The following is a 24704-nucleotide window of genomic DNA, read 5'->3' on the forward strand; positions in this document are numbered from 1 at the left end:
AAAATCTATATCAATAAACTGTACCACCTCACAGAAATACCCCCACTGCTATAAATCTCATTCTCACTTACTCTTACTTTCCATCCTGCTGCAATTAGCATCAGGCGACATCTCTCCGAATCCTGGGCCCACCCTCATTTCCACCATTACCCAATCCCGCACTCCTTATAGAAACTTTAATAAAAGCAGCACACATAACCTCATTTCCATCCAATGCATCCCACACGCACACACTCCTTTCACCTGTGCACTATGGAACTCTCGCTCTGTCTGCAACAAACTTACAGCCATTCATGACCTGGTTATATCAAATGCTTTCACCCTTTTAGCAATTACAGAAACCTGGCTATCTCCTTCTGACACTGTTTCCATTGCTGCTCTCACACATGGTGGTCTTCACTTTAGTCATACCCCTAGGCCAGGTGAGAAACGTGGCAGCGGTGTTGGCATCCTGCTCTCCCCCTCCTGCACTTATCAATACCTATCTCCAATCCCATCTCTCTCCTCCTCCTTTGAAGTCCACTGTATTCGCCTATTCTCCCCCCTCTCCCCCAAAGTGGCAGTCATCTATCGCCCTCCTGGACCAACCTACCAATTCATTGACAACCTCGCCACCTGGCTTCCTCACTTTCTCGCTTCAAATATACCAACCCTAATTCTTGGGGACTTCAACATTCCCATTGACAACCCATCTGCCCCTGCTGCCTCTAAACGTCTTTCACTCACATCCTCCTTCGGTCTCTCACAATCAACCCTATTCCAAACTCATTGTGATGGACACTCCATCGACCTGGTACTTTCCTACCTCTGCTCTATATCTGACACCACCTGTCACCCTTTTCCCATTTCTGACCATCACCTGGTCACCTATAATATTAATGCAACAGCTAAACCCACTTCTCCATCCCGCCCCCATACCTGTAGAAATACACATGCTGTGGATCCGCTCCAATTTTCAAAAATCATTCAAAATCTCCTCCCTCACACTATAACCTGCCCTGAGCTCGCTACAGTTCACTATAACAAAACTCTCCTCTGCATTAGACACACTTGCCCCTCCCCAGCTGCGCAAAATGCCACACCTTCAGTTACAGTCCTGGCATGCTCAGCAAACACGCTATTTGCAAAAATGCTCCCATACTGCTGAGCGTGTCTGGAGGAAAACTCACTCTGAACCTGAAATCATACACTATAAGTTTATTCTTCGTTTCATACACTTCTGCCCTTCACTTAGCCAAGCAAACCTACTTCTCTTCTCTCATATCTACTCTTTCCTCAAACCCTAAACGACTCTTCTCTACATTTAACTTTTTCCTCTACCCACCTGCTCCACCACCCCTGTCTGTCTTTAGTGCTCAAGACCTGGCAGACTACTTTTTAAACAAAACACGTACTATCCGAAGCGACATCCCAACAACAACCTGCAATATTCCAACAACAGGCCAAATTACTCACTCCCACCCTCGGTATCTTCCATCCAGCCACTGAGAATCAAGTTTTTCCTTACTATCTTCCTCATGCCTCACTACCTGCCCACTCGACCCTATCCCTTCCCATCTAATACCCTCCCTATTTTCCACCCTCACTCCTGCTCTTACCCACATCTTCAACCTATCTCTCACTTCCGGCTCATTCCCATCTTCTTTCAAACACGCAAAAGTCACTCCCATACTCAAAAAATCCTCCCTCGACCCTAATTCTCCTGAAAGCTACCGCCCCATATCACTGCTTCCACTAACATCAAAACTCCTTGAAAAACTAGTTTACAATCACTTATACCTATTTCTGTTGGAGTACCTCAAGGATCTGTTCTGGGTCCTCTACTCTTCTCCATCTATACATCTTCGCTGGGTAAACTTATCAACAGTTATGGCTTCAAATATCACCTCTATGCTAATGACACCCAGATCTACCTTTCTACCCCTGCTCTCTCTCCCTCTGTCCTCTTTCATGTCAGCAACTGCTTATCTGATATTTCTTCCTGGATGGCCTCTCACCACCTAAAGATTAACATGTCTAAGACTGAGCTCCTTCTTATCCCCTCTCAAGCTCTACGCCGACTTCTGACTTCTCTATCCCTGTTGATGGCATCACTATTTCTCCATCGCCCCAAGACCGCTGCCTCGGAGTCACACTTGACTCAAATCTATCATTCATCCCCCATATCCAATCGCTTTCTACATCCTGCCGCAACCATCTACGCAATATTTCCAAAATTCGCCCTTTTCTGAGGGTTGACAACACAAAGCAAATAATCCACTCCCTTGTTATCTCCCGACTTGACTACTGCAATAACCTACTCACTGGCCTTCCTCTTTCCCGCCTCTCCCCCCTTCAAGCAATCCTAAATCCCTCTGCCAGACTGATCCACCTTTCCCGTCGCTCTGCATCTGCTGCACCTCTCTGCGAGTCCCTTCATTGGCTCCCCATTCACAGCAGAATTAAATTCAAAATTCTCACCCTTACATACAAAGCTCTCACCAACGCCGCTCCCCTCTACCTATCCTCTCCAATACACAAGTATACTTCAGCCCGTCCACTAAGATCCAACAATTACCTGCTCCTTGCATCCGCAACTATTACCTCCTCTCATGCTAGACTGCAGGACTTCTGTCGTGCAGCACCTACCCTCTGGAACACTCTCCCTCGTGCTGTCAGGCTTTGCCCTAATCTTTCTTCCTTTAAATGTTCCCTGGAGACTTTTCTGTTTAGGGAAGCCTACCAACCAACTCAATAATAAATAAATTTCACTTACCTAACATCTCCCTCATCTAACTCTGTATTAATATCTTTCTCAATCTTGCAGTCCTCATCTCCTGTTTCTCAACTTCCTATCCTTCTAGATTGTAAATTCCCATGGGAATAGGGCCCTCAATCCCTCCTGTATGTGTTTGTAAATTTTGTCCTGTCTCTTACAAGTCTTGTATTGTTTTATTTAAATGAATTGTATCGATGGACAGCGCTGCGGAATATGTTGGCGCTTCATAAATAAAGTATAATAATAATAATAACTTCATTCTTCAACGACCATCGGAAGAAGAGGATGCTCCGCGCCGGATGTCTTGAATATGGACCTGCTCTGTGCCGGATGGATGAAGATAGAAGATACCGTCTGGATGAAGACTTCTGCCCACTTGGATGAAAACTTCTGCTGGATTCGATGAGGAATTCTGCCGCCTGGATGAGGATGGATGTCCGGTCTTCGAAAACTGTAAGTGGATGCTCGGGGGTTAGTGTTAGGTTTTTTTTAAGGGTTTATTGAGTGGGTTTTATTTTTAGAGTAGGGTTTTGGGCAATGTAAAAGAGCTAAAAGCCCTTTTAAGGGTAATGCCCATCCAGATGCCCTTTTCAGGGCAATGGTTAGCTTAGGTTTATTTAGATAGAATTTTATTTGGGGGGTTTGGTTGTTGGGGTGATTGGTTTTACTGTTGGGGGGTTGTTTGTATTTTTTTTTACAGGTAAAGGACTGATTTCTTTGGGGCAATGCCCCGCAAAAGGCCCTTTCAAGGGCCATTGGCAGTTTAGTGTAGGCTAGGGTTTTTTTTTATTTTGGGTGGGCTTTTTTTATTTTGATAGGGCTATTAGATTAGGAGTAATTCATTTTTATTTTTGATCATTTCGTTTTTTATTTTGTGTAATATAGTGTATTTTTTGTATTTTTTTATTATGTTAATTGTATTTTATTAATTTCATTTATTTTATTGTATTGTTAGGATTTAGTGTAAGGAAGGTTAGGTTTTATTTTACAGGTAACTTTGTATTTATTTTAACTAGGTAGTTATTAAATAGTTAACTATTTACTAACTAGTCTACCTAGTTAAAATAAATTCAAACTTACCTGTGAAATAAAAATAAAACCTAAGCTAGCTACAAAATAACTATTAGTTATTTTGTAGCTAGCTTAGGTTTGTTTTACAGGTAAGTATGTATTTAGTTTTAAATAGGAATTATTTAGGTAATAATTGTAAGTTTTATTTAGATTTATTTTAATTATATTTAAGTTAGGGGGTGTTAGGGTTAGGGTTAGACTTAGGGTTACGTTAGGGTTATGATTACGGTTAGGGTTACATTAAGGTTAGGTTTAGGGGTTAATATATTTATTTAGTGTTAGTGATGTGTGAGGCCAGAGGTTTAATGACTTTAGTATAGTGATGGCGACATTGGGGCGGCAGATTAGGGGTTAATAACTGTAATGTAGGTGGCTGCGATGTTAGGGGCGGCAGATTAGGCGTTAATAACATTATGTAGGTGGTGGCGATGTTAGGGGCGGCAGATTAGGGGTTAATAACATTATGTAGGTGGCGGCAATGTTAGAGGCAGCAGATTAGGGGTTAATAACATTATGTAGGTGGCGGTGATGTCGGGGCAGCAGGTTAGGGGTTAATAGTTTTATTTAGGTGGCGGCGATGTTAGGGGCAGCAGATTAGGGGTTAATAACATTATGTAGGTGGCGGCGATGTTAGGAGCGGCAGATTAGGGGTTAATAACATTATGTAGGTGGTGGCGATGTTAGGGGCGGCAGATTAGGGGTTAATAACATTATGTAGGTGGCGGCGATGTTAGAGGCAGCAGATTAGGGGTTAATAACATTATGTAGGTGGCAGTGATGTTGGGGCAGCAGGTTAGGGGTTAATAGTTTTATTTAGATGGCAGCGATGTTAGGGGCAGCAGATTAGGGGTTAATAACATTATGTAGGTGGCGGCGATGTTAGGGGCAGCAGATTAGGGGTTAATAACATTATGTAGGTGGTGGCGATGTTAGGGGCGGCAGATTAGGGGTTAATAACATTATGTGGGTGGCGGAAATGTTGGGGGCGGTTAGACATGTTTTTTATGTTAGGATTTAAACATAACTTTTTCATTCCCCATAGACATCAATGGGACTGCGTTACAGAGTTTTTGTTTCCTTGATCGCAGGTGTTAGGCTTTTTTTTTAGCCGACTTTCCCCATTGATGTCTATGGGGAAATCGTGCACAAGCACGGCAAAACACTGCTTGTATTTGGGTGAGGTATGGAGCTCAACGCAACCATATCGCCCGTGGAAGCCGGGTTTTACAAAACCTTTAATAGCAGCGCTATAGGGAAGTTAAATACCGCTGCTTTTCTGGCAGTCGTTAATTTCCCTATAGCGCTCAAAACTCGTAATCTAGCTGATAGAGTCATTTCTCACTTTAAATCTTGAAGTTGTGTTACTCACTTTTAACATATTATCTTCATTTGCACTAGTGCAGTGTTTTTCAGTATCCTCAAAACTTCTCAACTGTGTTTTAAACTCTGCAAAAGTTACTTTGTAATGTGTATGGCAAACGGTTTTAATGATTCAGGCAAACCTTTCAAAATCATTGCAATCAACAAACTGCCACTTAGGGCTAGATTTATGAAAGTCTAGGCAAACTCTGTATATGCTTCGCCTTTAACTGCACCCCAGCTCGCCTCCGGAGAAGCGCACATGTGCGCCTGAATTCATCCAAAAAATAGATGTAACTTTGCGCAGGCGAGCTAGGGCATAATAATGATAAATTTCGCCTGTCGGAAAATTTGTATAATTATTATTATTATCAGGTATTTGTAGAGTGCCAACAGATTCTGCAGCGCTGTAAACATAGTCGGTATACAGGATAACTTTTGTAGGGATCAAGTTGGTAGAGGGCCCTGCCGAGAGTTTCACTGTTGTAGTTGGCTCTTATAAGGGCGATCTTAAAACAGCTGGTCTCAAGGACTTACATTCTAAGGGGTTCAAGGGGAAAGGTTAGTGTTGGTTGTATGCATCCCTGAATAGTAGAGTTTTTAGGGAGTGCTTGAAGCTGTTTAAACTAGGGGAGAATCTTATGGAGCGAGGCATGGAGTTCCACAAGATGGGGGCCAGTCTGAAGAAGTCCTGTAAATGGGAATGTGAGGAAGTAACAAGAGAGGAGGAGAGGAGGAGATCCTGAGCTAATCGTAGGGGACGGGAGGGAGACTATCTGGAGACAAGTTCTGAAATGTAGGGGGGAGCAGTGCAGTTGATAGCTTTGTATGACAGAGTGAGAATTTTATGCTTAAGAGGAAGCCAGTGATACAGAGAGGTGCAGCAGATGAAGAGCGACGAGTAAGGAAGATGAGCCTGACATAGGCATTCATCATGGATTGTAAAGGAACTATGCGGCAGCTAGGTAGACCAGAGAGGACGGAGTTGCAGTAGTCGAGGCTGGAAAGGATGAGAGAGTGGATTAAAATCTTAGTTGTGTCTTGTGTAAGGAAATGTCTAATTTTAGAGATGTTTTTAAGGTGGAAGTGGCAGGCTTTAGCCAAGGAAGGACTGAATGTGAGGAGTGAAGGAGAGATCTCAGTCAAGTGTGACTCCAAGACATTGGGCATGCGGGGTAAGAGTAATGATGGAATTATCAACAGTTATAGAAATTTTGGGGGTGGAGGCATTGGAAGAAGGGGGAAAGATAAGGAGTTCAGTTTTGGAGAGATTTAGCTTAATTTAGTGAGAGGACATCCAAGATGAGATGTGAGAAAGACAGTTAGTGACATGGGTTAGTAAGGAAGGAGGTAGGTCTGGTGCAGAGAGGTAGATTTGGGTGTCATCGGCATACAAATGATATTGAAACCCATGGGACTTTATTAAGGAACCTAATAATGAAGTGTAAATTGAAAAGAGAAGGGGACCGAGGACAGAGCCTTGTTGTACCCCAACAGAAAGTGCAGAGCAGAGGATGCTCCGGAGAAGGCTAAACTAAATGTACGGTTAGTCAGATAGGAAGAGAACCACAAGAGAGTTGTGTCACAGATGCTGAAGGATTGGAGGGTTTGGAGCAGAAGAGGGTGGTCAACAGTGTCAAAGGCTGCAGACAGGTCAAGGAGGATAAGCAGAGAGAAGTGACCTTTGGATTTTGCTGTAAGTAGGTAGTTGGTAACCTTGACAATAGCTGTCTCTGTAGAGTGATGGGGACGAAATCCAGATTGCAGTGGGTCAAGAAGAGAGTTTAGTGTAAGCAAATGGGATAGACGAGCGTAAACTATCTTTTCGAGGAGCATTGAGGCAAGAGGGAGTAGGGAAATAGGGCGGTAGTTGGATGGGGAGGTTGGATCGAGGGAAGGTTTTTTGAGGATAGGTGTGACCAGTGCATGTTTTAGAGATGAGGGAAATATACCAGTGCTGAGGGAGAGGTTTAAAATGTTTGTGAGTATGGGGTTGAGGGTAGAAGAGAGGGAGGGGAGTAGATGTGAGGGAATGGGGTCGAGGGGACAGGTAGTGAGGTGGGAGGACAGTATAAGGGCAGAAACGTCATCCTCATTAACAGGGGAAAAATAGCTGCATTTTTGGATATTTGGGTTTTGGATGATTGTGAGCTTTTGAGGGGGTGGGAGATTGGTAGTATTTTGAGAGCTGATTTCACTTCTGATGGAGTCAATTTTGTTATTGAAATGGATTTCAAAATCTTGAGCTTAGAGAGAGGTTGTAATAGGCGGTGGGGGTGGACAGAGAAGAGTATTGAACGTGCAGAACAGATGTTTTGGGTTAGAGGAAAGAGTAGAGATGAGATTAGAGAAGTATTGCTGCTTATAAAGATTAAGGGCAGAATAGTAGGAGTTCAGGATGAACTTGTAGTGAAGAAAGTCAGCTGAACTCCGAGATTTCCTCCAGTGTCGCTCAGCAGTACAAGAACATCTGCGTAGTTACCGTGTCAGAGGAGTATGCCAGGGCTGAGGATGAGAGTGTGGTTTCTGAGCTATGGTTGGAGGGGCCAGATTGTCAATGACCGATGTAACGGTGGAGTTATACTGACAGATAGATTAGTCAGGGCAGGAAAAGGAGGTGATGGATGAGAGGTTTAAGAGAGCTAGCGAGCTGTTGCAGATCTAGTGACTTAGTGCTTCTGTGAAGTTTGATGTGAGGGGTAGAGGGAGGGGGAGTTGTAGGTAGGGAAGTGATGTTGCAAGTTAGGAGATGATGGTCAGAGAGAGGAAAAGGGGAGTTAAATTTGAGAGAGTGCATCGATAGGTGAAAACCAGATAAAGGAAATAAGGAAGCCAGGCAGCAAAGTGTGCTTCAAATGAAGAAAATGTGAGAGAAGAGAAGGGTTGTATTAGTTGAAAGGTGCAACAAGAGGAAAGTAAAATACTAACACCACCTCCTTGTCTATTGCCAGACCTAGGAGTGTGGCTGAAGTGGAGACCCCCGTGTGAGCAGTGGATGCTGTGTCTGAAGCAGAGAGCCAGGTTTCTGTAAGAGCCAGAAGATTAAGAGAGTGGGAGATAAAGAGATCATGGATAGAAGTGAGCTTGTTGCAAACAGAGCGAGAGTTCCAGAGTGCACAAGTGAAGGGGGAGGTTGTTTTAGATGTAAGAGGAATGCAATTAAGGTTACCAGAGTTTTGTTTATGAAGTCTATTGAAAGGCACACAAGGATGTGAAAGGCTAGGAGGTTGTGAGGGACCTGGATTAGGGGAGATTTCGCCAGCAGCTACAATGAGCAAGAGGGAGAGTGACATGAGATGAGAAGCAGATTTGCAGTAATGAGACTGTTTTTGGGCCGAAGTGCAGGGGGGAGAGAAAGTGTTTAGGAATAGGTAAAGTTCATGAGTACAAAAATAAGGTGAGTATAAGAGAGATGGGCTAATGAACAGTTCAGGTGGAGAGGGAGAAGGAGTAATTGAGTAATGTAGTTTGTTATAGAGACAAGAGGTAGCAAAAAGGAGTTTGATGATATTGAGCATTATTATGAAAGTGGGGACCAAGTAAACCCATAAGACACAGTGTTACAGCAGCACTTACAAAAGGATACAATGAGATACATAAAGCACTGTATTACAAGAGTACTTGCCTTGTGTCTTGCCCCTTGCCCAATCCTTGTTCAATTCTTGTCTAATTCTTAAATTAGTGCCTCACTTATAAAATGTTCACTTTGAAAATGTGAACATATGCTATTGTTAAAAAGTACACTGCCCAAGCAATGCGCCCACCCTGTGCAATGCACCTCCCAAACTAATGTGAAATATATACAGGCAGGGCAGTCAGCTGAGTCCACTAAATTTAGTTGATTGCTAATCAAAGACAATTGGAAAGGCCAATTGGAATGTTAGAGTCTGGCCAGGTCAGGGTGAGATGAGTTAAGTAAACAGACAATAAAATTTGGAGGAAGTTGAAGCAATGGCATAAGACAGCTTATAAATTTAAGAACAGCAACTATTGATAAGGATTGAACATCACATGGCAATTAACTAAACTTTAGAAGACATTGGGGACAACATTACAATAAATGCAGGAGTTAATTTTAACAACCTAAATTCATGTGCTCAATACACATAAACACATACCAAAAGAGAGATTTGGAGTACAGTGAAATGACACAAAAGCAGAGGATTTAGCAGGGTAAAGCGTTTACTCCCTATTTATCACAGTACATCCCTATAAATATTTACACTGCCATGTTTTGATTTTTAGGTAACTATTTAGCTTATATTTATATTATATAATGTTTCTGTGCTGTTTTTGCCATATGTTGATAACTTAATATCACAAATATATATATATATATATATATATATATATATATATCTTTTCAACAAACTATAAGAGGAGAACAAGGACCAAGAAAAATGACTTATGGTCCTAAACAATTCTCTGAACAGCACAATCACAGTAAACAATAAATGTTTAGATGTGCACATCTCCAGGGTTCTATCTGGTCTCATGTACTGAGCTAATTGTTCAACAAATTTTTCTATGTGATGATAATATATACCTGAGCTTCTATCTATGTAGCTTATCGCTACGTTTTGGAAATTATGATTTTTTCACTTTTAATAAACATTTATTGTTTACTGTGATTGTGCTGTAAAGAGATTTTTTTCTTATATAAAATAATACATTTTAGAGTTAGATTGTTTTCTCTATTTCTATTTTTTCAAGAGTGCTTGATTCCCTATCTGTTTAGGGCCATAAGTAATTTTTCTTGGTCCTTGTTCTCCTCTTATAGTTTGTTGAAAAGGTAAATTTTATATAGGGTCTGCACCATTTCAATCAATTTTTTCTAGTTACTATTTTATTGATAGACACAGACACATTTATAGTAGCCATTTATCCAGTACTCCCTTTGGTTTCATATATATATATATATATATATATATATATATATATATATATATATATATATATATATATATAAAACTGTTGGTACCATATGCGCCTGTAAAAGTGCTAATTTCTGGAATAACAGTCTCTTCTTTGCGCTGAGCCTTTGAAAAATTAGTTAAAAGAAGAAAGTAATGCATCATAAGATATAAAAGCATGTATTATAATGGTGTTTGCCTCAGTCTGTATGGCGAAATATATAACACGCAATTGAAGCCGAAATTTCAGTTCCCTATCAGCGTCAAGCAATGATAAATCAGAAACTCTGCGTATTTGTAGGTTGGGCTGGTAAATTACGCCTATTACTAATGTATATTGTTGCGCTCTGGAGCGCGCCCGTGTGCCTAGGCGATTGAAAGCGGAGTGCAAAGAAGTTTCTTTCAGATTTGCACAATTATAGGCGCAGAGGTCTTTGCTGAATATGACGATCAGTTCGTATGCGCTATTTTGGGCAGAATTATAGAATAGCTTTGATAAATCTAGCCCTTAATGTTTCTCCAGCATTTCTCAGTGCTGTAATGGCTGTCTCTGCACGTATAATATAGTCTGTCACACTCTCATTTACAGATTTCTGAAGAGATGCTAGTTCGGTGTATAAACTAATTATGCAAGGTTTTCCTTTACCCAGGGCCGTCTTTAATATTGACTAGACCCTGGGCAAAACATTTCTTGGGCCCCCCACCCCCACCCCATGCAATTTCGCTCTCCACCCCAACATCCCAAAAACAACTAAATCAATTTATTTTATAATTTTTTTTTTAAATTATTAGCCCAGCAGTGGATCATCCACTGCTGGGATATTCATTTAAAAAAAAAAATAATGAAATAAATTGCAATATGTGAAACTGGACCTAAGCAGTACTAAGAAAGTAATAAATATATAAATTCCTCCACTGTGGATTCATTTAATATTCTTTTGAATGTGATTCTGGTGTGAGGTTAGCTGGTTAAAGAGATTTAGGGCAGCCAACAGGAGCAAAGCAAGGTAAAGACTGAGAAGGAAGCATGGAGGTGCAGACAAATATAAGTTTACTGACTGGAACAGCAGAAATACTATGGGAAGCTGTAAAATCTGCTACAGAGAAAACAAAAACTATAAAAATAAACCTTACATTAATGTGTGAAGTATCAGCATGACACTATACATCAGCCACAGCAGCACATGTCACTTATTTGCTAGGAACAAGTTCCCTCTCACCCTGCACTAGACAATGCTGCATTGAGAGGGGCGTGTGTGCACTCACTTATTCTTCCACTGACACCTTTCTACAAAGCACTGTTCCCCTAGCAAATTTCAGTTAGTTGATCTTAGGGCCACAGCAGAAAGAGCAGGGCTAAGGGGACCAGCAGACTGGATGCTGTCTGCCCAAGGCTGCATGGATACAGTGTGAGATGAGTCACACAGCCTCAAGACTGAAGAGAGCAGTGTATGCAGCTGCACAGATGCTCAAATCCTCACGTGCCAGCCACTCCAGCTTTCTGCTGCCTATAGTCAGCCCTACCCAGAAAACATTCCCCACCACTAGAGCAGTCACCTGGTAACAGTGGTAACCCCAGTAGGACCTATTCTGATGCAGTGGGAATGGCTGGATGCCGAGTTAGGGCTTTGCATTCAGTGCTGAACAATGCACATTTAAAACAGCACATGGCACTAGCTTGGCATGTTACATGACACCGCATGGTCTGGCACAGTTTTTGTAAAAAAATATATATAAGCAGAGTACTTTTGACTGTGACAGTATTAGGACTGAATGTGTGTGTTCCCCATGTCACATCAACAGATTGGTATGAACCATAAAAATAAAAAAATAAAAAAATATATTTATTTTTTTTTGGACTCTTGGGCCCCTCAACAGAGACTGGGCCCTGGGCAACTGCCCATTTTGCCCTGTGTTAAAGACGGCCCTGCCTTTACCTGCATAATAGTCTCTCAATATTTGAAGAGCCTTTCTTCCATCATCAGCTGCTTCTCTCATAATCAGAGACAAACTTTTATCATCTAAACATTGAATTAATTCAGCATAAGCTTCCTCATTCTTACTGTGATCTTCACCCTCCTCTTCACTGTCTGCAGCCACACTCAGGATGGTTTTAGTCTCCTGAAGTTCAGAATTATTTTCATCTCCATCAAAGCAAAGTCTGTTCCATCGGTTTCCTGCATCCCTCCTGGGCCCATAACCTGTTGCTATTCTGTTGTTAGGATAGGATAAGGTAGGATAGCCAGACATATAAATAATTTTATATAAGATGGAGGAAAAATCACACAGGTACTTTTTGCTTCTATGGGGCCTATTTATTATGGTGTGAGCTGACATGATCCGATATAGCGGATCATGTCCGCTGTACATCGATAAATGCCGACAGCATGCTCTCTCAACATTTATCATTGCACCAGCAGTTCTTGTGAACTGCTGGTGCAATACCAACCCTTGCAGATTCACGGCCAATCGGCCACTAGCAAGGGGTGTCAATCAACCCAATCCTATTCGATCGGGTTGATTTCTGTCAATTTCTGTCCGCCGCCTCAGAGCAGGCAGACATATGCCCCTATGTCTTTATTATACTACACTGCTTCTGCTTCCTGTGTCAGGAGAAAGGAGGAGGTAACAACATAAAATAAACTTTATTTACACTTCTGTTAACATACAATGTACAGTATATAGGCTACAACACTGTAAGAGCACATTTAGTTTATATCTTAAAACTGTTTCTATGGTACGCTTTTGCACAGCTATAGGTCAGGATAGTTCAAGTTAGTAGCATAGAAGGCATAGAGACTTCCAAAGTGAGTAGTCAAGACAATCCAAAGGTTAGGGCTGTCAACATGCAAAATAAATCCAGTAATCAGGCAGAAGTTGGCAACAAACAGTAGATAACAGGAATAGTGCACCCAGGAACAAGAAGTACCCAATATAAGGGCAAGGAAGTGAAGCCATAGCGCACTATTTAAAGCAACTAGTGCAGGAGTCAGTGTAGGCAGTCCATGTATTCTGATGTATGGTGCCGGAAAAGCTTGAAAGAGCAACAGTGAAGCATTGCTAAGGGCGGTCAAATCTGACAGGCGAGCGCTGCCGACAAACACTTTTAGAGACCAAGGCGCAATATGGATCATGCTAGCAGGCATGCTGACAGTGGGGTTGCATTGGTCTTCAAATGGGTATAATACTGTTGGCTTTTTAATATGACTTGGAATACAAACAATTATTTGACAAATTGAATGTAATGAAACTTCATATACTATTAGTTTCAAGAATAAAAGAACTAATGGAAAAAATATGTAAAACTACTGTTGTTAAATTTAAAATATTTGAATAAAGGCCAAAAAAACCTTAATATATTAAAGATACTTAACAATAAAAAATAAACTGCTCCATATGATATAATTAGATTGTTTATTGTATTGACTATTAGCTCACTAACCTTTTACTTCTGTTAGCATTTCTATTTTTTACTGAGCAAAAAAAGGCCGCTATAGGAGAGACCCAAATCATGCCACTAATTATGGACAATGGGACAGTCATGGATTAGAAGCTTTATCCCACCATCCTGTCTGTCTATTTGTATCTCCCTGGTGGTACTATGTCCTATTTTTTATATAAAAAATATGGGATAACCAAAGCCTTCCCAGGAAGTCCAAAAAATAAACTAAAAGGAACAGTCTAGTAAAAATTAAACTTACATAATTCAGATAGGGTATGCAATTTTAAACCCCTTTACAATTTACTTTTAGCATCAAATTTGCTTTGTTCTCTTTGTATTCTTTGTGGAAAGCTAAACCTAGGTAGACTCATATGCTAATTTCTAAGTCGTTAAACCGACTCTTATCTCAGTGCATTTTGACAGCTTTTGACTGTTAGACACTGCTAGTTCATGTGTATCATGTAGATAACATTGTGCTCACTACAGTGGAGTTATTTATGAGTCAGCACTGATTGGATAAAGTGCAAGACTGTTAAAGGTAATGAGATATGGTAATCACAGAGATAAAAAGTGTATTGATATAAGAGTGTTGGTTATGCAAAGCTGGGGAATGAGCGATAAAGGGATTATCAATCTTTTTTAAAAATAATAATTTTGGAGTAGACTGTCCCTTTAAGTAGCGATATAAAGGTTCTTTAGTAAAGGGAAATATTACTCATATGCTACATTACATGGAAGTAAAGCAGTATCAGATTATGTGCAATACATTTCCTATGCTTTATTTTAACTTTCAAAATCTTGTTTTATTTTGTCTTATGGGATTTTTGAGGGCACTCTTGTGAAGTTATTAGTGCATTCACCTGCAGATGTTTTATGTTTTCAAATAAATAAATTGCTTCTGTTTGGATATACTAAATCTATCTATCATCTATTTATCATCTATCTATCTTCTATCTATATTTGTAAGTGTGTGTGTTTGTATGTGTGTGAGAGCCTGCGTGTGTGTGTGAGATTGTGTGTTGTGGTGTCATAGCAACCACGTGTGTGAGAGAGTGTCTGTGTGTATGAGTATTTGTGTATGCGTGTGTTTTGTATGTTGGAGTGTGTGTGTTCAAACGTGTGCAAGTGTATGTGAATGTATGTGCATGTGTGTGCAATTGTATGTGTAAAAAATGTTTTTAGTTATTTTTAAAACAAAATATAACATTCAACAACATTGACAGTAACAGTAATGCAGTACAATTGTAAGATTATATTATTTTTATGAAGGTATTTAAAATGGGTATAAACTATAATGATTGAACTTAACTCTAAAAAGAAAGAACAACAGGTTTGAATGAAAAAAATCCTAAGTGTGTGTGTGTATAAGCTATATTCAGTTATTATTAAAGCAAAATATTACAAAATTCAGCAACATTTATGGTAATAGTAGTATAAAAGTGTATGCTTATAATATTAGTTATGCAGGTATTTTGATGGCTATGAACAGAGCAACAGGTTTGAAAGGAAAATTGCTAAATTACAATTTTACACGGCAACTCAAATGTTATTTAAAATGTATTGCAGTAGTTTTCTTCAAGTAGAGGCATTTTCTGTGATATTGTTGGATATGCAGATAAGAACACACTAATATTTTTCAAAGCTGTCAGGCCTGCAGATGTTATTGTAAGTCAATGTACACATAAAATGTAACTATTAACATAGTTGTTGTTGTTGTTGAAACTGTCTTTCTATGCTTTATAAATGAACATGATTGTTGCAGAAATTACTGGCAATTGACTGTAATTTAATGTGTAAATGTACCACTTTCATGGTAGCCTGAAACTCTTGAGCATTTGTCTTTCAGTTATTGATTTTGTGCATTTTCTTTTTTGCATAGGAAGAGAGATTATAAGCATATAGTAAACATCTGTTCAGGATATGTTTATAGCCCCTGTCTTAAAGGGACATTCTAATTGGGGAAAATATTATGAATTGTTACAGTACTTTTTTTAAAAAACAAACAATAAAACCCACATTTTTTTTTCAGATGATTCAGATACAGAATACAATTTTAAACAAATTTCTTCTATTATCACATTTGTTTAATGCTTGTGGTATCCTTTGCTGAAGGAGCAGCAATGCACTTCTGGGAGATAGATGAACACTTTGGGTTAGCCAATGACAAAAGGCATGTATGTGCAGCCACCAATAAGCATCTAGATCCCAGTTGTGCACTGCTGCTAGGTATGCATTCCAACAATACCAAGAAAACAAAGCAAATTAGTAAATCATAAGGTTGTTTATAATTGCATGTTCTGTCTAAATCATGAAAGAAAACAATTGGGTTTCTTTCATGTCCCTTTAACTGAAGAGATAGTTAAAGGGCCATGATACCCAAATATTGAAACACTTGAAAGTGATGCAGCATAGCTGGCAAAAGCTGACAAGAAAATATCCCCTGAACATCTCTATGTAAAAAAGAAAGATATTTTACCTCAAAAGTTCCTCAGTAGCCATATCCCATTGTTAAGGACTTCTAAGCAACAAATCAGTATGTCTGTTCCGGGACAGCGAAGGGAGTGAGCCTCATGCACATTCATGTTATTTCCCTATTCAGTTTAAGGAAGTTTACTATGAAATTTCATGAGAGTTAAGTGAAATCTCATGAGATCACAATAAAAGAGTTCATGACCTCAGCTCTGCTGATGCTGATTGGCTGCTGTGCATTTCTTCCTTTTTCTTTTTTTTTACCTGTAGCTGAGCAGTAACTGAAAGATACATTTTTACACAGAACTTACTCTGCTGAGCTGAGGAGATTGTGAGGTAAAATATCTTCCTTTTTTACATAGAGATGCTCAGGTGATATTTTCCTGTCAGCTTTTTAAAGTTATACTGCATCAGCTTCAAGTGATTTAGCATATGTGTATTATGTCCCTTTAATTATTCACCCTGAGTCTAGGTAATTTGTTCCAGTCCATTCAACTTGAATGCAAATGTGAAATACAAGATTCATGACTTGCAATTTCAGAAAAATGCCTCCTATCTAATTTAGTTTACCTGTGTCTTGCTCTTGGTCAGGAGTGTTACTAGAGGGGTCTCAGGGGTCTAGACCCACAAATGTAGGGGACCCTGCTGGCCCTTCAGTCAGTAGTGGCATTCCAACACTATTTATAATATATTAATTAATTTGCTTTTATGGGGCAAGGTTTCAGAGATAGCTACCACACTGTTGTTGTACTGGAAAACCTGCTTCCATATTTGTACAGGAACACTGCACATGTGCATATTCTCTGGTGTGGGGGGACCAAGGGGGAAGGAAGATAGTCAAAGATAAGCAGCTCTTCTTGATATCTGTATGTGACTGATAGGTGGGCGGGATCGTCGCCGGGGGCACGCACGGACACGTGCAGGCGTGCATGGGGGGGCGGGAGTGTGCATGGGGTGGAAGCGGGTGGGAACGGCTACACTACAGAAATAAATGTTAAAGAAAAGTGGGATAAACTTTAATAAAAAAAAAACATCTAAGGGATCTGGGAGGGGGGTTGTTCTTTGGGGGGGGAAGCTACACTACAGAAAAAGAAAAAGAAAAAAAGAAAGTATATTTTTTTTGTAAACTGGGTACTGGCAGACAGCTGCCAGTACCCAAGATGGCTCCCAGTATGGTAGCTGGGGAGGGTTAGAGAGCTGTTTCAGGGGGATCAGGGAGGTTGGGGGCTAAGGGGGGATCCTACACATCAGCATATGTAAATATGCTAAAAAAAATTAAAATATACCTTTTTTTTAGTACTGGCAGAATTTCTGCCAGTACTTAAGATGGCGGGGACAATTGTGGGGTGGGGGAGGGAAGAGCGCTTTTTGGGAGGGATCAGGGGATCTGATGTGTCAGGTGGGAGACTGATCTTTACACTAAAGCTAAAATTAACCCTGCACGCTCCCTACAAGCTACCTAATTAACCCCTTCACTGTTAGACATAATACACGTGTGATGCGCAGCAACATTTAGCGGCCTTCTAATTACCAAAAAGCAACGCCAAAGTTATATATGTCTGCTATTTCTGAACAAAGGGGATCCCAGAGAAGCATTTACAACTATTTGTGCCATAATTGCACAAGCTGTTTGTAAATCATTTCAATGAGAAACCTAAAGTTTGTGAAAATGTGAATTGCACAAGCTGTTTGTAAATAATTTCAATGAGAAACCTAAAGTTTGTGAAAAAGTGAAGATTTATTGCCCTATAACTTGCAAAAAAAGCAAAGAACATGTAAACATTGGGTATTTCTAAACTCAGGACAAAATTTAGAAACTATTTAGCATGGGTGTTTTTTGGTGGTTGTAGATGTGTAACAGATTGTGAGGGTCAAAGTTAGAAAAAGTGTGTTTTTTTTTTTCATTTTTTCCTCATATTTTATATATATTTTTATAGTACATTATAAGATATGATGAAAATAATTGTATCTTTAGAATGACCATTTAATGGCGAGACAAACGGTATATAATATGTGTGGGTACAGTAAATGAGTAAGAGGAAAATTACAGCTTACACAAACACCACAAAAATGTAAAAATAGCCTTGGTCCCAAACGGACAGAAAATGGAAAAGTGCTGTGGTCATTAAGGGGTTAATTATGCCAAAAAGGAAAGACTCACACAGACAAAATACAACTTTAACCCCAGAACCTGACACCTCTGCACAACAGCTTCCAACACCTGAACCTGCTCCCTTGAAGAGTGTGACAGTATCTCACAAAAGTGAGTACACCCCTCACATTTTTTTTCATGTTTTATTATATTTTTTTATGTGACAACACTGAAGAAATTACACTTTGCTACAATGTAAAGTAGTGAGTGCACAGCCTGCATAACAGTGTAAATTTGCTGTCCCTTCAAAATAACTTAACACACATTAATGTCTAAACCGTTGGCAACAAAAGTGAGTACACCCCTAAGTGGAAATGTCCAAATTGGGCCCAAAGTGTCAATATTTTGTGTGGCCACTGGCCACCATTATTTTCTAGCACTGACTTAACCCTCTTGGGCATGGAGTTCACCAGAGCTTCACAGGTTGTCACTGGAATCCTCTTCCACTGCTCCTTGACGACATCACAGAGCTGGTGGATGTTAGAGACCTTGCGCTCCCTCATCTTCCATTTGAGGATGCCTCACAGATGTTCAAAAGGGTTTAGGTCTGAAGACATGCTTGGCCAGTCCATCACCTTTACCCTCAACTTCTTTAGCAAGGCAGTGGTCATCTTGGAGTTGTGTTTGGGGTCATTATCATGTTGGAATACTGCCCTGTGGCACAGTCTCCAAACGGAGGGGATCATGCTATGCTTCAGTATGTCACAGTACATGTTGGCATTCATGGTTCCCTCAATGAACTGTAGCTCCCCAGTGCCGGCAGCACTCATGCAGGCCCAGACCATGACACTCCCACCACCATGCTTGACTGTAGGCAAGACACACTTGTCTTTGTACTCCTCACCTGGTTGCCTCCACACACGCTTGACATCGGACCACAGGACATGGTTCCAGTAATCTATGTCCTTAGTCTGCTTGTCTTCAGCAAACTGTTTGCAGGCTTTTTTGTGCATCATCTTTAGAAGAGGCTTCCTTCTGGGATGACAGCCATGCAGACCAATTTGATGCAGTGTGCAGCATATGGTCTGAGCACTGACAAGCTGACCCCCACCCCTTCAACCTCTGCAGCAATGCTGGCAGCACTCATACATCTATTTCCAAAAGACAACCTCTGGATATAATGCTGAGCACGTGCTCTCAACTGCTTTGGTCGACCAGGGCGAGGCCTGTTCTGAGTGGAACCTGTCCTGTGAAACCGTTGTATGGTCTTGCCCACCGTGCTGCAGCTCAGTTTCAGGGTCTTGGCAATCTTCTTATAGCCCAGGCCATCTATATGTAGAGCAACAATTCTTTTTTTTCAGATCCTCAGAGAGTTCTTTGCAATGAGGTGCCATGTTGAACTTCCAATAACCAGTATGAGAGAGTGTGAGAGCGATAACACCAAATTTAACACACCTGCTCCCCATTCACACCTGAGACCTTGTAACACTAATGAGCCACATGATATCGGGGAGGGAAAATGGCTAATTGGGGCCAATTTGGACATTTCCACTTAGGGGTGTACTCACTTTTGTTGCCAACTGTTTAGATATTAATGGCTGTGTGTTGAGTTATTTTGAAGGGACAGCAAATTGACACTTACACTCACTACTTTACATTGTAGCAAATTTCTTCAGTGTTGTCACATGAAAAGATATAATAAAATATTTACAAAAATGTGAGAGGTGTGCTCATTTTTGTGAGATACTGTATGTCAGTTTTGTGCTATGGTTGAAAGGACATTGTTAGGATTAATATGAACAAGATGGCTGCCATCAGGTTCATATTACCCCTAACATAATTCCCCTAACAGACATAAAACCCAACATTTTCTTATATGATTCAGATAGAAAATACAATTTTAAACAACCTTCAATTTACTTCTATTATGATGTTTGTTATCCTTGTTATCCTTTGCTGAAAAGCAGGATGGTACTTCAGGAGCATGCATGTGTGTGCAGTTTTATATGGCAGCTGTTTTACAACAATGTCATACATTAGCAAGATCATTAGATGTCAGCACTATTTCCTGTCATGTAGTTCTCCAGGCAAGTGCACGCTGCCTATCTAGATGCATCTTCAACAAAGAACAACAAGAGAACCAAGCAAATTTGATAATAGAACTAAATTGGAAACTATTTTTAAATGGTATTCTCTATTTTAATCATGAAAGAAAAATGTTGGGTTTCCTGTTCTTTTAAAGGTACATAAAACCTTATTTTTTTCCATTCATGGACCAGATAGGTCATTCATTTTTAAACACCTTTCCAGTGTACTTCTATTGTCAATTTTGCTTCATTCTCTTAGCATTTTTGAAGGAGCAGCAATGCATTTCTGGGAGCTAGCTTAACACATTGGCAAGCCAGTGACAAGAGGCATTTATGTGCAGCCATCAATCAGCAACAAGCTGCCACCTCCTGAGCCTACCTAGTTATGCTTTTCACCAAAGGATACAGAAAAAGCTAAGCAAATTAGATAAAAGAAGTACATTGGAAAGTTGTTTAAAATGTTATGCTCTATCTTAATCATGAAGGAATATGTTTGGGTTTCATGTCCCTTTACATAACAAATGGAGGAAGTGGCCCCAGTGACCCCAGTTCAGCCCTGATATAAAGTATGGAGAAGTGTTTGCATTTTTTTAAAGCAAAACAAATAAGTAGCCAATCACATTCTTCTGTATCATAAAGAGTGTAAATATAACAGTACTGGTTCCTCAGTATAATATTAAAATATAGTGGCAGACCATCTCACAAAATCCCCCTGTGTATCCCAAGGTCTTCTGGGAGAAAAATCCGTAGTTCTGCAGGAAAAACATTTTAAATATTTAATTAATACTGATCCTTGTCTGCAGATTCTAATTAAGAGATTATCATAGGAAGGCATGTTTAATTCTGCCCCTTATACATCAAAGGAATAGCAAGCCACTTCCATGCAACAAAGCACTTAAGAGAGCTGCACACTAAGGATGTCAGTAACCTTTTTTTTTTTTTTTTTTTTTTTTTTTTTTGTAAAGTTTTGTTTTCACAGTGAGTGTATTTTTCACATGTGGGAACCTGGTCTGTGAATGGAATAGTAACTATTAACCATGTTGTAGCCTTTAGCACCTTTTTACAATAATAGTGTAGAGGTGCTGCACATTCATTAGTGAGACTTGATTTGTTTGTGCTTAAACATAAAGGGCCAGACTACAAGTGGTGCTCTAGTTAGCGCGTCGGCTCTAGTGTAAAATTCGCTAGAAGTAATCTTTTTGCGTTTTCTGGGTTGCACGCGTATTACAAGTTGAAAGTTAAAAGTTTGAGCATGAGTGAAACCCAATGCGCGCTAGCCAAATATCACAACTCTGTTTTTATACATACTTTAAATATATATTTATATTCTATGGATTATTTAGAATTTTTTACAGCATAATAATTTGTTATAATTATTATTATATTTATCCTATAATATAAAAGGCCAAGTGTGTTTGTCCGAAACTGTCATGAGCAGTAGAGACAGCATGAGGACAAACACACCTGGCTTTACCTGACATGCTGTTTGCGGCTGTTGGGCAAAAGTGGGCGTAGCTAGGCGGGAGCGTGGACGTGGCCAGGCTTGAGCGTGGCCGAACGGGAGTGTAGGCGTGGTCGTGCGTGGCAGGGGGCACGGTCAGCGCAAGAGAGAGGGTAGGGAAATAGAAAGAGAGGGGGAGGGACAAAAAGAGATAGGAAAGAGCAAAAGAGAGGGGGAAGAGCAGAAGATAGGGGAAAGAGCAGAAGAGAGGGGGGAGAGAGAGCAAAACAGAGGGGAAAGAGCAAAATAGAGGGAAGAGAGAGAAAAAGAGAGGGGAAGAGAGAGAGAAAGAGAGGGGAGAGAGAGAGAGCAAAAGAGAGGGGGAGAGAGAAAATAAGTGGGGGAAAGAGAAAGAGGAAAATAAAGGGAGTGCAGAATTATTAGGCAAATGAGTATTTTGACCACATCATCCTCTTTATGCATGTTGTCTTACTCCAAGTTGTATAGGCTCGAAAGCCTACTACCAATTAAGCATATTAGGTGATGTGCATCTCTGTAATGAGAAGGGGTGTGGTCTAATGACATCAACACCCTATATCAGGTGTGCATAATTATTAGGCAACTTCCTTTCCTTTGGCAAAATGGGTCAAAAGAAGGACTTGACAGGCTCAGAAAAGTAAAAAATAGTGAGATATCTTGCAGAGGGATGCAGCACTCTTAAAATTGCAAAGCTTCTGAAGCGTGATCATCGAACAATCAAGCGTTTCATTCAAAATAGTCAACAGGGTCGCAAGAAGCGTGTGGAAAAACCAAGGCGCAAAATAACTGCCCATGAACTGAGAAAAGTCAAGCGTGCAGCTGCCAAGATGCCACTTGCCACCAGTTTGGCCATATTTCAGAGCTGCAACATCACTGGAGTGCCCAAAAGCACAAGGTGTGCAATACTCAGAGACATGGCCAAGGAAAGAAAGGCTGAAAGACGACCACCACTGAACAAGACACACAAGCTGAAACGTCAAGACTGGGCCAAGAAATATCTCAAGACTGATTTTTCTAAGGTTTTATGGACTGATGAAATGAGAGTGAGTCTTGATGGGCCAGATGGATGGGCCCGTGGCTGGATTGGTAAAGGGCAGAGAGCTCCAGTCCGACTCAGACGCCAGCAAGGTGGAGGTGGAGTACTGGTTTGGGCTGGTATCATCAAAGATGAGCTTGTGGGGCCTTTTCGGGTTGAGGATGGAGTCAAGCTCAACTCCCAGTCCTACTGCCAGTTTCTGGAAGACACCTTCTTCAAGCAGTGGTACAGGAAGAAGTCTGCATCCTTCAAGAAAAACATGATTTTCATGCAGGACAATGCTCCATCACACGCGTCCAAGTACTCCACAGCGTGGCTGCCAAGAAAGGGTATAAAAGAAGAAAATCTAATGACATGGCCTCCTTGTTCACCTGATCTGAACCCCATTGAGAACCTGTGGTCCATCATCAAATGTGAGATTTACAAGGAGGGAAAACAGTACACCTCTCTGAACAGTGTCTGGGAGGCTGTGGTTGCTGCTGCACGCAATGTTGATGGTGAACAGATCAAAACACTGACAGAATCCATGGATGGCAGGCTTTTGAGTGTCCTTGCAAAGAAAGGTGGCTATATTGGTCACTGATTTGTTTTTGTTTTGTTTTTGAATGTCAGAAATGTATATTTGTGAATGTTGAGATGTTATATTGGTTTCACTGGTAAAAATAAATAATTGAAATGGGTATATATTTGTTTTTTGTTAAGTTGCCTAATAATTATGCACAGTAATAGTCACCTGCACACACAGATATCCCCCTAAAATAGCTATAACTAAAAACAAACTAAAAACTACTTCCAAAACTATTCAGCTTTGATATTAATGAGTTTTTTGGGTTCATTGAGAACATGGTTGTTGTTCAATAATAAAATTAATCCTCAAAAATACAACTTGCCTAATAATTCTGCACTCCCTGTAGAGGGAAAGAGATAGAGCAAAAGAGAGGGGGGAGAGAGAGCAAAAAGAAGAGAGGGGGAGAGAGGGGGAGGAGAGGGGGAGAGAGAGCAAAAGAGAGGGGGAGAGAGAGCAAAAGAGAGGGATGGAGAGAGAGCAAAAGAGAGGGGAAAGAGCAAAATAGATGGGGGAGTGTGAGCAAAAGAGAGGGGAAAGAGCAAAGTAGAGGGAAGAGAGAGAAAAATAGTGGGGGAGAGAGAGCAAAAGAGAGGGGGAGAGAGAGCAATAATAGAGAGGGGGAGAGAGAGAACAATAGAGAGGTGGAGAGAGAAAAAGAGAGGGGGAGAGAGAGCAATAGAGAGGGGGAGAGAGAGAGCAAAAGAGAGGGGGAGAAACAGAGCAACAGAGAGGGGGAGAGAGGGGGAAAGAGAGAGCAAAAGAGAGGGGGAGAGAGAGAGAGAAAAAGAGAGGGATGAAGAGAAAGAGCAAAAGAGAGGGATGGAGAGAGAGAGCCAAAAAAGGGGAGAGAGACAGAGCAAAAGAGAGGGGGGAGAGAGAGAGCGAAAAAGAGAGGGGGAGAGAGAGCGCAAAAGAGAGGGGGGAGAGCACAAAAAAGAGGGGGAGAGAGAGAGTGTGCAAAAAAGGGGGGGAGCGCAAAAGAGAGACAGAACGCAAAAGAGAGGTGGGGAGAGAGAGAGCATAAAAGAGAGGGGGACAGAGAGCACAAAAGAGAGGGGGAGAGAGGGCAAAAGAGAGGGGGAGTGAAAGCAAGAGAGGGGGAGAGAGGGAGCAAAAGAGAGGGGGGAGAGAGAGAGAGCAAAAGAAAGGTGGAGCGAGAGAGAGAGCGCAAAAGAGAGGGGGAGAGAGAGCAAAATAGAGGGGGGAGAGAGAGAGCAAAATAGAGGGGGGAGAAAGAGAGCAAAAGAGAGGTGGAGCGAGAGAGAGCGCAAAAGAGAGGGGGAGAGAGCACAAAAGAGAGGGGGAGAGAGCACAAAAGAGAGGGGGAGAGAGAGAGAGAGCAAGGGGTGGGACCGCTGTACTGCGAAAAATGGCCCGTGTAAACAGGCTTTAGGACTAGTATGTAATATTTTAATAACACTCATTGAGG

The sequence above is a fragment of the Bombina bombina genome, chromosome 1 (genome assembly GCF_027579735.1).
Source record: "Bombina bombina isolate aBomBom1 chromosome 1, aBomBom1.pri, whole genome shotgun sequence".
Classification (NCBI taxonomy): domain Eukaryota; kingdom Metazoa; phylum Chordata; class Amphibia; order Anura; family Bombinatoridae; genus Bombina; species Bombina bombina.